Below are 14,103 nucleotides of genomic sequence, written 5' to 3'. Positions count from 1 at the left end.
GAAGGGAGAGAGAAAGAGAGGGAGAGAAACATCAATGTGCAAGAGGTACATCTATCGGTTGCCTCTTGCAGGCCCCCAGCTAGGGAACTGGCCTGCAACCCAGACATGTACCCTGACTGGGAATCAAACCAGTGACCTTACGGTTGCAGGCCAGTGCTCAATCCACTGAGCCACACCAGCAGGGCTCTTCATCAAATATTAATGGTCTACCTATTATGTGCCAAACACTTCTAGGCACTGGCTGTATGACAGTGAACAAAACAGGTCTCCGAACTCATGAAGTTAATACTTTAGTGGAAGAGACTGACAATTCACAAGTAAACAAACCAAACAATAGAAAATGACAACTTGTGTTAAGTGTTAAAAGAGAAACTAAAGTGTGAGGATGAAGAATAATGGGGGGACCCATTACTGTGGGGACATTTAAACTGAGGCCTGAAGCCAGTTGTAGAAAAAATAAAAGAGGATTCCAGCGGTGCAGTTGAATCTCTAGCATTGCTAACATCCCTCCTTTATTGAGAAAGAGCAATACAGTTTTAGGAAATTATCGCCCTCCTCCCTGTATTCCAAGGGTGATCCTGAATGGCTGTGTCAAGGTAAACTCATCCTTCTTAGTATTGAATGGCTCAGGAACCCAGACCTAAATAAGCCAATTATTGCTTCATATTCAGCTGATGATTTCTTGGTTCAGGAGTTACGATGTGACCTAAATTGACCATATTAAACCAAAGGGAAGTGGAACTTTTCAGTTCCACTACAAGGGGAGGGACAGTGCTTTCTTCCACTAACATAAACAAGGAAATGCATAGCCCCTACTGCTCATATCTCCTCAAACCTTGAAGGGCCAGCATTAGTTTGAAGCAAAGTGAGAAGCAGAAGCAATACTGGTCGGTCCCTGATGGTGCTTTGGGCCAAGGATACGTCAAGCATAACATTTTTTCTACCACTGAGCTTCCTGCTGTGGGAAGCTGCCTTAAGTCAGATTTCTATTACTTCAGCCAAATACATTTTAATCAATACACAGAAATATTCCCAGGTCTTTAGTGGGGAAAGATTTGATAATTAGATTAATTTGAGTGGCCACCTAATGCAATGACCCAATTAGATTATCTTAAAGTGTAACTAGCCCTCTTCATGCATACCAGGTTTCCAGTTAGCTTTTTAGTGCCTTGCTTGTAGAGATGAGTGACTAGCCAATAGCACTGGAGAAAAACACTCTTAACATGAAAACAAACTGAAAACAAAACAGAAACAGAAAATAAGCTCTCAGAGGATGTAGAAATAATTACAGGAAGAAAAGAAAATGGGAGGGGGCACTATAATTAGTATCATTAGAGATTAAGAGGATATTGAACAAAAGCAGAACTATAAAAAAAGTCAGAGAACAATAAAGTTCTTAGAACTTAAAGATATGACAGCTGAAAGAAAATATCAATACAAGGGTTGAAAGATATAAGTTGAAAAAAAACATTCCAGAAAACTGGACAAAAAGTGATGGATAATAGGAAGGGGGGTAATATTATAGAGTCAATTCAGGAAGGTCTAACATCTGATTTATAGGAGTTCCAGAATAAGAGGAAAGTAAAACAGAAATGGAGGGTACCCACTGAGTTCTCAGCACAAGAAATGAGAAAAGATCTAACATATATCAGAAAACTGGAGTCAAAGAGAAGATCCTAAAGACTTCTGAGACATAAAATAGGTCACATACAAAGGATGAATAATCAGAATGACTTCAGACTTGTCAACAGTAACACTGGAAGCCAGAAGACAATGGAGCAATGTCATCAAATATCTAAAGAAAAATAATTAACAACCTAGACTTTTTTTTACCCAGTCAAGCTATCAATTAAATATGAAAATGGAATAAAGACATATGAACTCTCAAAAGAACTTATCTACCATGCACCCCTTTCAGGAAGCTATTGGAGATGCATACCACCAAAATGAGAGAGTAAGAAAACAAACAAAAGTCATAGAAACCAGGAAAAAGGGTATCCAACTGAGGAGATAAGTGAAAGATATCCCCTGGTTCCTGGTGAAGGATCCAAGAACAATAGTTTTGTAGCAGGCTTAAAGAGCAACAATCTCAGATTGGAGTAGGAAGATGAAAGGCTCTGGAGGCATGTATCTAAGAAAAAATAGAAATGATAGAATTGATAAACTATCTGATGGTATTTGAACATATTGAGAGGATATTTCTAGAACAGAGCATGAGAATTAATTGATAAGTACATAGATAATTAAGTAAACAAACTAAAAAAGAGATAATTATTAATTTCTGGGGGAAAACATACAAGAAAGGAAATGTAAACAGTACACTAAGTGTCACAGCTTGTAAAAAACATTTACACACTCATGAGATGAAAACATTCAATATTGAGCTAACAAAAATAAAATTGCTACATTAGGAAATGGAGAGAAAGTACCTGCATATTCATGGGGAGGATGAGAGCATTAAGTCCTCTTATTAAAAATAGAAGTCATGCCCTAACCAGTGTGGCTAATCTGGTTGGGCATTATCCTGCAAAGTGAAAGGTTACCAGTCCAATTTTTGATCAAGGCACATACCTGGGTTGCGGGTATGGTCCCAGTTGGGGCACATACAAGAGGCAATGAATCAATGTTTATTTCCCACATCAATGTTTCTCTCCCTCTTGCTCCCTCCCTTCCTCTCTCTAAAAATTAATTAATTAAATTAAAAATAGAAGTTAGTGGATAACATCTGAAACTTAAAAACCGAGAAATGACATATTTAGAAAAAGCAATAAATACCAGAAGAAACAGCTGAAAGATTTGTAATCTCCTTTAAGCAGTGGGAAAAAAGGTTACTATTTTTTACTTTAAGTCTTATATAGAACATGTTTGTACATGGGTAACTTCCATAAAAACAAATAAGTACTCATTTAAAAACCCAATCATGGTAATGAGTGAAAGAACCTAAGAGGAGAGAGTAGAATTAGAAAGAGGTCTGGGTACTGATCTCTTATGAACTCTTCATTTACTATTCTCCTCACCTTTTCCCCACCACCATCTCTCACTCCCAGTAGTCCATAAGTCTGGATTGTGAGAAGAAAGTGTTGATAGAAAGAAAGACATGAACCTCCAGGAACAGATCCAGAGGCAAAGATATTCAGGACAGGAGAAGAATGCAGGAAGATGGCTAGAGTTACCCCATAGGAAAGGTGGCTTTGCATTGAGAGCAGGTTCTAAGTCCTAGAAGACCCAGGGCTGGCTGTGGTCTCCATTCTTTTTGTTGTTTTTTTTAAGATTTTATTTTTATTTATTTTTAGAGAGAGTAAAAGGGAGGGAGAAAAATATCAGTGTGCAAGAGAAACATTGATTGGTTGCCTCTTGCATGCCCCCAATAGAGGACCTGGCCTGCATCCCAAGTATGTGCCCTGACTGGGAATCAAACCATCAACCTTTCAGTTCACAGGCCGGCACTCAATCCACTGAACCACACCAGCCAGCGCAGAGGTCTCCATTCTTGAAAAGCAGCTAAATATGGATCAAGAAATGCCTAAGGAGGGGAGGTAAGGCACTTTATCCTTTCACCTTGTGCTTCTCCTTGGGCCTGGGTGATGATGTCTCATTCCTGACTACTGGTGCTCCTGAATAGCTTCTTGCCTCCACCTAGCACTTCCTCCCATTCTACCCACCTTTGTGAACATATCATGACCAAACTGGGGTCTCAGAGAGCACTTTCTCCCAGATACCTCTGATTCTCTCTTGGTTCATCTGAATTGCATTTGCATTATGCAGGCGTTCATCAATTCTATCTCCTCTCCTCTCCTCTCCTCTCAGAGACCAAGGGGATAATGCAAGTTTCCCTGACAGTCTCCAATCCTTCCCAATTCCAGTTCTCTTCTCTGCTTCCCACTCCCTCCTTACTAAAGCCCCAGCTACTGCACAGCCCTGTCAACCATCTCTCCTGTAGCAATCTATTTATCTGTTCCCTTCAAGTGTTCCCTTTCTAGTTCTCCCTTGGCCCTTTTGACAGAAGCTCACAGGCAAAGAGCTAATACATAGCAGAGTTTGGGCTCATCGTCGTCGGCAGCCATCCGTCTCGAGAGACGATGGCGTAGCTTCTTGAGAGTCTATCTGCACCGCCGAGAATGGCTGTGCAGTCCGACTCGGGAGTGACAATCCCTGCCGCACTTGTTACAGGTGAAGGCAGATGGCTGTTGTTGCTGCTGTTGACGCTGCTTCCGCCTCGATCTTTTCTGGACCGCCTCCTCGTTGCGCGCAGCCTCTGCGCCTGACGTACCTTGCCTGACCGCGAGCCTCCAGGCTAGGCGGTCATCTGCTTGAACTTCCCATGTGTTGAGATTGATGGAGCATTGTGTCATGTCCTTTTTGCAGATGTCTCTGAACCACAGTTTTGGGCGCCCTGTCATCCTCTGGCCTTCTGCTAGCTCGCCGTAGAGGAGGTCTTTGGGAATACGGCCTGCATCCATTCTTTTGACATGGCCGAGCCACCTGAGGCGTCTCTCACTAAGAACTGCATGCAAACTGCTCATGTTGGCTCGCTTCAGCACCTCGGTGTTGGGGACCTTATCCTGCCAGGCGACATGCAGGACGCGTCGCAGGCACCTCATGTGGAAGCTGTTGAGTTTCCTTTCGTGCCTTGAGTAGGTGGTCCACGTCTCGCTGCCATAGAGGAGAGTGCTGAGTACGCAGGCTTGGTAGATGCGCAGTCTGGTTTTCTCAGTGAGGCTGGAATTGTTCCACGCTCGCCGGTTCAGTTTGGCCATAACTGTGGCTGCCCTGGCGATTCTCCGATTGACCTCCAAGTCGACTGACAGAGAGCTCGAGATGGTGGACCCGAGGTAAGTGAAATCGTTGACAACCTCCAAGGTGTATCCGTCGATGGTGATGCATGGGGGAGTCCCCGTGCCTTGAGCCATAACGTTCGTCTTCGTCAGGCTGATGGCTAGTCTGAACTCCTTGCATGCGTGGGAAAGGCAAGTGACTAGCTGCTGGAGTCCCTCTTTGGAGTGTGATGTCAAGGCTGCGTCGTCGGCGAAGAGCATCTCACGGATGAGCACCTCTTTGACTTTGGTCTTGGCTTGTAGACGGGCCAGGTTGTAGAGCTTGCCATTGGATCTGGTGTGAATGAAGACACCCTCGCTGCAGTCCTTAAAGGCGTGTTGGAGGAGCATGGAGAAGAAGATTCCGAACAGCGTAGGAGCGAGGACGCAGCCCTGCTTTACTCCGCTGCTAACTGGGAAGGCCTCAGAGGTTGCGCCGTTGTAGGACACCGTGCTGTGCATGTTGTCGTGAAAGGACATGACCACAGCAAGCAGATGTGGTGGACAGCCAATCTTCCGTAGCAAGCTGAAGAGTCCGCTTCGACTGACCAGATCAAACGCCTTCGTGAGGTCGATAAAGGCGAGGTAGAGTGGTTTATGCTGCTCGTGACACTTCTCCTGCAGCTGGCGTAGGGAGAAGATCATGTCCACTGTTGATCGGCCAGCTCTGAAGCCACACTGGGACTCTGGGTAGACGCGGGAAGCAAGGGTCTGCAGGCGGGCAAGAGCGACCCGGGCGAATACTTTGCCGACGACGCTGAGGAGAGAGATGCCCCGGTAGTTTTTGCAGTCGCTGCGGTCTCCTTTGTTCTTGTACATGGTGATAATGTTGGCGTCTCTCATATCCTGGGGGATGTAACCCTCCTTCCAGCAGAGACAGAGTAGATGGTGGAGTGGCTGTAGCAGGACTGGTTTCCCGCTCTTTAGGATTTCTGGAGGGATTCCGTCGCTTCCTGGTGCTTTCCCGCAAGCGAGGCGGTCGATGGCTTTGCCGAGCTCTGCCGCAGTAGGTGGGGTGTCTAGCTCCTCCATGACTGGTAGGTCTGGGATGGCGTTAAGAGCAGTGTCTGTTACGGTGTTCCTCGTCGCGTACAGCTCGAGGTAGTGCTCGGTCCACCGCCGCATTTGCTGTTCCTGGTCAGTGATGACCTCACCTGTCTTGGACTTAAGGGGGGCAATCTTGGAGGGGATTGGGCCTGTTGCCTTCTTGATACCCTCATACATTCCTCGTGCGTTGCCTATATCAGCGGCTTCCTGGATGCTTCTGCACAGGTTTAGCCAATAGGTGTTGGCACAGTGGCGGGTGGTCTTCTGGACTTTGTTCCTGGCAGCCCGTAGAGCTTGACATGTACTGGGAGTGGGCGTGGCCTTGTAAGCCAGTAGGGCCTTCCTCTTAGCCTCGATCACGGGTTCCATTTCTTCCCAGTGAGCCTCGTACCAGTCAGCGTTCTTCCGCTCTTTCTTCCCGTAAGCAATAATGGCGGAGTTGTATATGGCGTCGCGGAGACGTGACCAATTGGATTCGATAATGTCGTCTGCCGCCATTCCCTCGCCGAGTGCATCTTCCATCCTGTTGATGAATTGCTGGGTCTTAACTGGGTTGCTGGCACAACTGGTGTTGATGCGTGGGCGACCCTTCATCTTGGAGTGGTGCAACCTCTTCGGCGTTATGCGCACCTTGCTTACCACGAGGGCATGGTCCGTGTCGCAGTCTGCACTGTGGTAGCTGCGGGTGAGGAGGGTGCTGCCAATATCCGTTCTTCTGGTGATGACGAGGTCAAGCTGGTGCCAGTGGCGGAAGCGGGGGTGCCTCCATGACACCTGGTGGATCTCTTTGCACTTGAAGAATGTGTTTGTCATGCACAGGCTGTGGTGACACGAAAGCTCAAGCAGTCGCTGACCATTCTCATTGATCTTTCCTCTCCCAAAGTTTCCGAGGCAGGTGGGCCAGGCCATGTGGTCGGCTCCTACTCTTGCGTTGAAGTCTCCAAGGAGATAAAGAGCGTTACTTCTGGGGATCTTGGATAACGCTTCGTCCAGTGCATGGTAGAACTGTTCTTTCTCTTCGGTGGTGGCGCAGAGGGTTGGGGCATACGCGCTAAGAATGCTGACTGGGCCGAAAGTTGTTGACAATCGGAGGGTAAGTAATCTCTCTGTGCCTCCTGTGGGTGGCTCTATGGAGTTAACAAGCGTGTTCTTCACAGCGAACCCAACACCGTGCTGTCTTGGTTGGTCCGGAGACTTCCCTTGCCAGTAGAAGGTGTAGTTGGTTTCTCTGATAGTTCCGTTGTCGGCCAACCGGGTCTCCTGTAGAGCCGCAATGTCGATGTTTAGTCGTGCCAGTTCCCTGTTGATGACGGCGGTTTTCCTGGCATCATTGATCCACGGAAGGTCTGCAGTAAGTCCGGGACACATGGTCCTGATGTTCCAGCTAGCGAGGCGAAGAGCTGGAGGCTTCTTTCTTGTTTTTTGCTTGGAATTGCCTGGTGCGAGTGTTTTGTGGCCCACTTTTCGAGAGACGCCTCTCTGATCCCCACGCACCCAGTGGGGCAGGCGAGCCATGGCGAGACGGCACCTAATTGGCTGGGGACTGCCCAGCTTGAGGCGGGCGGTAGCTGTCCAGTGAGGTGCGATGACCTCTCCCACCGTCAGAGGAGACCCCTAGTGCTCGTTTCCTTCGCCAATCGGATGAGCTTATAACCGGTATCTGTCTCCTCCCGTGTTGAGTCGACATCTTGCGATGACACTGGAGTGTCCTCTCCAGTGAAGCTACAAAGCCTGGGCAGGGTGATATGGAGGGCCAGCTGTTGCCCATGCAGCAGACCCCCCCTCTCTTCGCAGCTGAAGGATCCAAGGGGAAAGACAGAGTCAATACAGCTTGGCTTCAGGTGCACCGCAGGAGTTGCCGGTGTTGACTACAACGTCAAACCGCCTTAGGGACTCCGGCTCCGGATTTTCTGTCGGGGTTTACTCCCTTAGCCTTTCCCCTGAAGAGGTATGCCGCAAGGCAGTGAAGGTTTTTTGGAGTCAGAGTTTGGGATACTCTGCTGGAATAAATGTATGGCCCTACTCTTGCTAGACTCAAGATGGGCTTCCAAGTTCTTATGCTGGGGCCATCTGTTAAACTGTACCCTCAATGCTTCAGCAGCAGGACTGTGGGAGAACATGCAGCTCCCAGCAAAGTGAACTCTCAGTGCAGAGTGACACCACAGAACCATAGGGCTGCAAAGCTAGCAGACTGATAAGAATGAGAAAAACATTCCCATGTCCAAAGGAGAGGATCTCTAGTTACAAAGCATGTGGTGATAAGGAGGATGAGGAAAAAGGAATGAGAAGGCCCAAAATAATAACTATAGAAATAGCATTGCATGTATACCTTGAAGCTGTCCTTTTCCTCCTTTTCTATATATTGATGCAGAACCTGTCCTGGTGTAAAAGTGTATGGACTGCTGATGTGGTGTGACATTGTAAGTGTGGAGAATAAGTACAGGGTCTAGAGCCAGGTGGCCTGAGTTCAAATCCTAGCCAGACCACTTGGAATTTCTGTGTGTGTCGTGGACCCCTTCTCACAGTAATGTTTTTAAATACATTTTTTTAAAATATGGTATTTTTATACCCATATTCATTAAAGCATTATTCACCATAGCCAAAAATGGAAGCAACCCAGGTGCCTATTGACAGATAAATGGACAAATAAAATGTATACATGTATGTATAATGAGGTCTGTCCAGAAAGTATCCAATCACATACTATGAAAAAGAGAGACATTTATTGAAGAACATAGACGATACAAGATACAAGAAACATTGTACATAAGACAATGAATGATGCCTCAGTCTTCTTCAAAGTAGGCACCATGGGACCTCACACAGTTCTCCCAATCGCCATCAGCTGCCCCTTTGTATCGTCCTGAATCTCATTGACAGTCTGAAATCTCTTCCCTTTCAAAGGTGATTTTAGTTTTTGGAAAAGCCAGAACTCACAGGGTGCCAAATCTGGGCTCTAGATGGGCTGAGTCACCTTGGTGATTTGATGTTTTGCCAAAAAACTCTGTAAGAGACATGATGCATGAGCAGGCACATTGTTGTGATGAAACTGCCAGTCACCAATTGCCCATAGCTGTGGCCTTCTGAATCATCTGAATAGTTTCTGGGTTCAAGCTTAATGCAAAATTTGATGCAAATTTGTTGCTCTGCTTGCTCAGGCATTTTATTTATTTTTTTAATGTGTTTTATTGATTATAATGTTACAGTTGTCCCAATTTCCCTTCCCTCTTCTCCCCTCCACCCGGTGGCCCCCCTCCCGCCAGTTGTCCCCCCCTTTAAGACCATGTCCATTAGTTGTGCATATAGTTCTTCTCAACCTCTGTCTATTCCATTCCCTCCTACCATGATCCTTAATTCCTATATCATCTCCCTCCCTCTCCCCCTTCCCCCCTCCCTGCTGTCCTCCCCCCAATATGTTCCCCATACCTATAGTTCTTTTTCCACTCTCGTTGCCTGTTTAGTTTGCCTTTGTTTTGATTCCCTAGCTTCTGTTGTTGTTTCTTGTGATGCAGTTTTCATTTTAGTGTTCATAGTTTTGATTCTCCTTCTCTTAAATAAGTCCCTTTAACATCTCATATAACAGTGGTTTGGATCAAATGAACTCTTTCAGTTTTTTTTTGTCCTGGAAACACTTTCTCTGCCCTTCTATTCTGAATGACATTTTCGCTGGATAGAGTATTCATGGTTGTAGGTTTTTGCTTTTCATCACTTTGAATATTTCTTGCCAGTCCCTTCTTGCCTGCAGGGTCTCCCTTGAGAAGTCAGCTGATAGTCTAATTGGGACCCCTTTGTACATGATTCTTTTTTTCTCTCTTGCTGCTTTTAAGATTCTCTCTTTATCTTTAACTTTTGACATTTTGATTATAATGTGTCTTGGAGTGGTTTTCCCTGGGTCCAGTTTTTTTTGAACTCTCTGTGCTTCCTGGACCTGTAAGTCTATTTCCTTCCCCAAGTTTGGGAAGTTCTGCTTTATTATATTTTCACTTAATTTTTCAATTTCTAGTTCATCTTCTTTGCCCTCTGGCAAACCAATGATTCTTATGTTGGGCCTTTTATAGCTGTCCCAGAGGTTTCTGATCCTCTCATCATTTTCCTTGCTTCCCGTTTTTTCTCTCTGCACTGGTTGACTGTTTGTTCCTTCTCTTTGTTCTGGTTTGTTGATTTGGACTCTGGATTTTATTTCCTCACCATCTGTCTCGTATGTGGTTTTGTTCCTTTCATTATGAGTGTTTTTCGATTCTTTCTCATCTATTTCCAGATCTTTTGTTAATTCTGTAAGCCACCTGATAACAATGGCCCTGAACTGAGCCTCTGACAGGTTTCTTATTTGTTCATCTGTCAGATTCTTCATCTGTTGCCTGGTGAGCTGTGCCACCGGGATTTCTATAGTTGTCAGCCTCATTTTGACAGATGCGTTTTGTTTTCTTGGGCCGGCTATAGGGGGCAGTGCCTGTGTACTCGTCAGGACCCAGCGACCGGCGCCGATCCGCAACCTTTCTCGCCGGCGCTTTTTCGTCACTGCCCAGCGACCGGTGCCTATCCGCAACCTATTTCGCAGCCCTGTGGCGCTTTGTGTGTGGGCGGGGGTCCAAGATGGATTCACACAGTTATTCTGCTAGGAGACCGGGATCCGTCCTCCTGCCCTCTGGGCCTCACTGTTCAAGGCGATGTGGTGGCTGCTTTCCCCAGCGTTGGGGTTGCAAGCTGCCGGGGTTCGACTGCAGCCGGGATTGTTCTCCCTGCCGCTGGGATTGTTCTCCCTGCTGCTGGGATTGTTCTCCCTGCCGCTGTCCCTGGTGCAACTGCAAACAGCACCACCCCCTTTCGCTCTTCCTACCTGCCCAAAGGGCGCCTCTGGTTTATAACTTCATACATTGGGCTTCCGTGTAGTTTTATTTTCTGGAATTTCTAGTTATCTTTTGTTTTGAAGTAGTTGTATTCCTCTCTAGTTGTAGAGGGAGACCGAGCGTCTCCGTCTAAGCCTCCATCTTGGCCGGAAGTCCTGCTCAGGCATTTTAAATGGGATGGTCACACAGTACACATCCTCACTCAGTGGTGTCTACTCTCCCCACTGACTACTACAGTGAAGTCATCATTGTTCACACATGCTCATTCCAGTCCACTCTCTTTAGCTGCCAGGTTACATCAATGTCGCGCAAACTGTTCTCATTATATTAACATGCTGGACTTTTTCCAGAAAGACCTCATCATATAAACAGTTTTCTTGAGATAGAATTCATATATCATTGAATTCACCCATTTGAAGTGTAGTGTACAATTTAATGGTTTTTAGTATATTCACAGATCTGTACAACCATCACCACTGTCAATTTTAGAAATCTTTCATTTCAATGGTCAATGTTTAATCTTCATTTTACTTGGCCCATCAACAGCATTTTACACAGTTGATCAATCCTTTCCCCTTGAAACATTTTCTTCATTTCACTTTCAAGACATCACACTTTCTTGGTATTCTTGTTGCTGCTCCTTTCTCACTGGCTATTCCCTTTCAATTGGCTTTGCTTTTATTCACCCTGACCTCTTTCTAGAAATTGGAATGCCTCAGGGTATAATCCATTAGGCTCTTCACTATTTTTCTGAGGGGTCTCATCCAGTCTCATGGCTTTAAATACCACCTACATGTTTAATTGCCAAGATGTGTCATTAGAGGCCAAAGCTAAAATCATCCACACCCTCGTATTCCCAATTACTATGTATGAATGTGAAAGTGGACAGTGAGGAAAGCTGCAAGTTAAAAAATATTCATTTGAAAGTTGGTGTTGGAAAGAGCTCCATGGATACCTTAAACCAAGAGAAAGATGAACAACTAGGTACTAGAACAAATTAAGCCTGAAAAGTCACTGGGGCAAAAATGACAAAACTAAAGCTGTCCTACTTCGGGCACTCCATGAGAAGGCAGGGTTCTCTGGAAAAGACAGTAATGCTTGGAAAAACTGAAGGCAACAAGAAAAGATGAAGATCAAATATGGGAGGGATTGACTCCATAAAATAAGCTATAGGCATGATTCTACATGAGCTGAGTAGGGCTGCTGAGGACAGGACATTGTGGACATCACTCATCCATAGGGTCACCAGGAGCTGGAGCTGACTCAATGGCACATAACATACATGTATGTTCAGTACTACCAAGTTTACCTCTCTAGCCTAGACATCTTTCACCTTCTCCAAGCTGGTGTATGTAACTGCCTGCTTCACATCCCCATGTGGATTCTAGTAGACAACTCAGCATATTCAGAACTAACACTGTTCCACATGCAGTCTTCCCTTCCTCAGCTGATGACAATTTCACATTTCTAGTTGTTCTGGCCAAAAATCCTACAGTTATCCTTTATGACGTTTATCTTTCATGTACCACATTCAATCCATCAGGAAGTCCTCTATCCTCAACATATCCAGAACCCTAACCCTTCTTCTACCTGCTCTGTTATCCCCTAGTGCAAGCTGCTGCCATCTCTAGCTTGGATTACTGCATATCCTCCTAACAGGTCATACTGCTTTTATCCTTGTCCCCCTAGTCTATTCTTAGCACAGCAACCAGAGTGACCCTTTTAAAATAGAAGTGGCTTCATGTTACTCCTCTGCTCAAAACTCTGTAATGACTCCCTATTTCATTCAAAGTAAAAGCCAAAGTCTTTACAATACCCACAAGACCCTCTATAACCTAATCCTCCCCTGCTCCTTACCTTCCTGACTTTATCCCTTACTAGTCTCCCCCTCACTCATTTTGTTCCAGTGACACTGACCTCAACTCTTCTTCAAACACTCCAGGTACACTTCTTCTTCATTTAAAAAATATTTTTTAATTTATTTTTAGAAAGAGAGGAAGGGAGGGAGAAAGAGAGGGAGAGAAACATCAGTGTGTGGTTGCCTCTCACATGCCCCCAACCAAGGATTGAGCCCTGACCTGGGGATCTAGCCCACAACTCAGGCATATGCCCTGACTGGGAATTGAACTGGAGACCCTTTGGTTCACAGGCCAGCACTTAATCTACTGAGCCACACCAGCCAGGGCTAGGTACAATTCTGACTCACAGAGTTTGCAATGGCTAGTTCCACTATCTGAAAAGCATTTCCTCCAACTGTACAGCTTAGCCAATTCCCTTGCCTTCTTTAGGTCATTGATCAAATTTCTTCTTCTCCAGGCCTTCTGTGATCACCTTACTTAACACATAGTCAATATATATATAGTCAACCCTCTCCACCCTTCTCTGCTTCCTCTCCTCCACTTCTAAACCCCCTTACCTTGCTCTATTTTTTATTTTTTCTATAGCACTTATCACCTTTTAACATACACTATATTTTTTATTAAATTTATTGAGCCAACATTTGTTAATAAGATGATACATTTCAAGTGTACAATTCTACAATACATCATCTGTCTACTGCATTGTGTTCACCATCCAAAGTCTACTCTCATTCTGTCACCATATATTTGACCCCCTTTACCCTCTTCAGCTTCCCCTCACATCCCATACACTATATTTTTTGTTTCTTAAGTGTGTTTATAGTATCTCCTTCCCATCTAGCATGTGAACTCTCCCAAAGCAAGAATCTGTTCATTGATGTAGCCCAAGGATCTAGTACAGAGTAAGTGTTCAATAAATATTTGTTGAATGAATAAATAAAAAACATGGCCCTGGCTGCTGTGGCTCAGTGGATTGAGCGTCGGCCTGCGAACCAAGTGTCGCTGGTTCGATTCCCAGTTAGGGCACATGACTAGGTTGCATGCCAGATCCCCTGTTGGGGGTGCATGAGAGGCAACCGCACATTGATGTTTCTCTCCCTTTCTTTCTCCTTTCCTCTCTCTCTAAAAAATAAATAAATAAAATAAAGTAACCTTGTAAAAAATAAAATAAAAACGTGGACAATAATATCTGCTCTAAAAGGCTATTGTAAGGATTAAATAATGGGTAAAGTTCCTGACACCCAAGAAATAGATCCTTACCTCCCTTCCCTATATATCTTCCCCAGTTGCCTCCTCCCACAGCACTGCTCCTCCTTTCCTCTCTGGAAAATTTCACCATTCCAGTCTCTCCTTTGATTTTAAATCAAGGAAAATCTAATAAAAGGCCACAGATGTCATCTGAGAAGGAAAGGAACCCTGGGAGACCAACTTTACCCATTGCCACAAGTGTTTATCAAATTAGCAAATTGTCACCCAGAGAAGTAGAGTCCTGAGGATATGGACCAGTAAATGTTTTGTTGTTGCAGGTTTATTGCA

This window comes from Furipterus horrens, unplaced genomic scaffold, assembly GCF_987537825.1.
Source record: "Furipterus horrens unplaced genomic scaffold, mFurHor1.1.pri manual_scaffold_3, whole genome shotgun sequence".
Lineage (NCBI taxonomy): Eukaryota > Metazoa > Chordata > Mammalia > Chiroptera > Furipteridae > Furipterus > Furipterus horrens.
The sequence above is the reverse complement of the archived record's forward strand: the minus strand, read 5'-3'. Positions refer to the sequence as shown.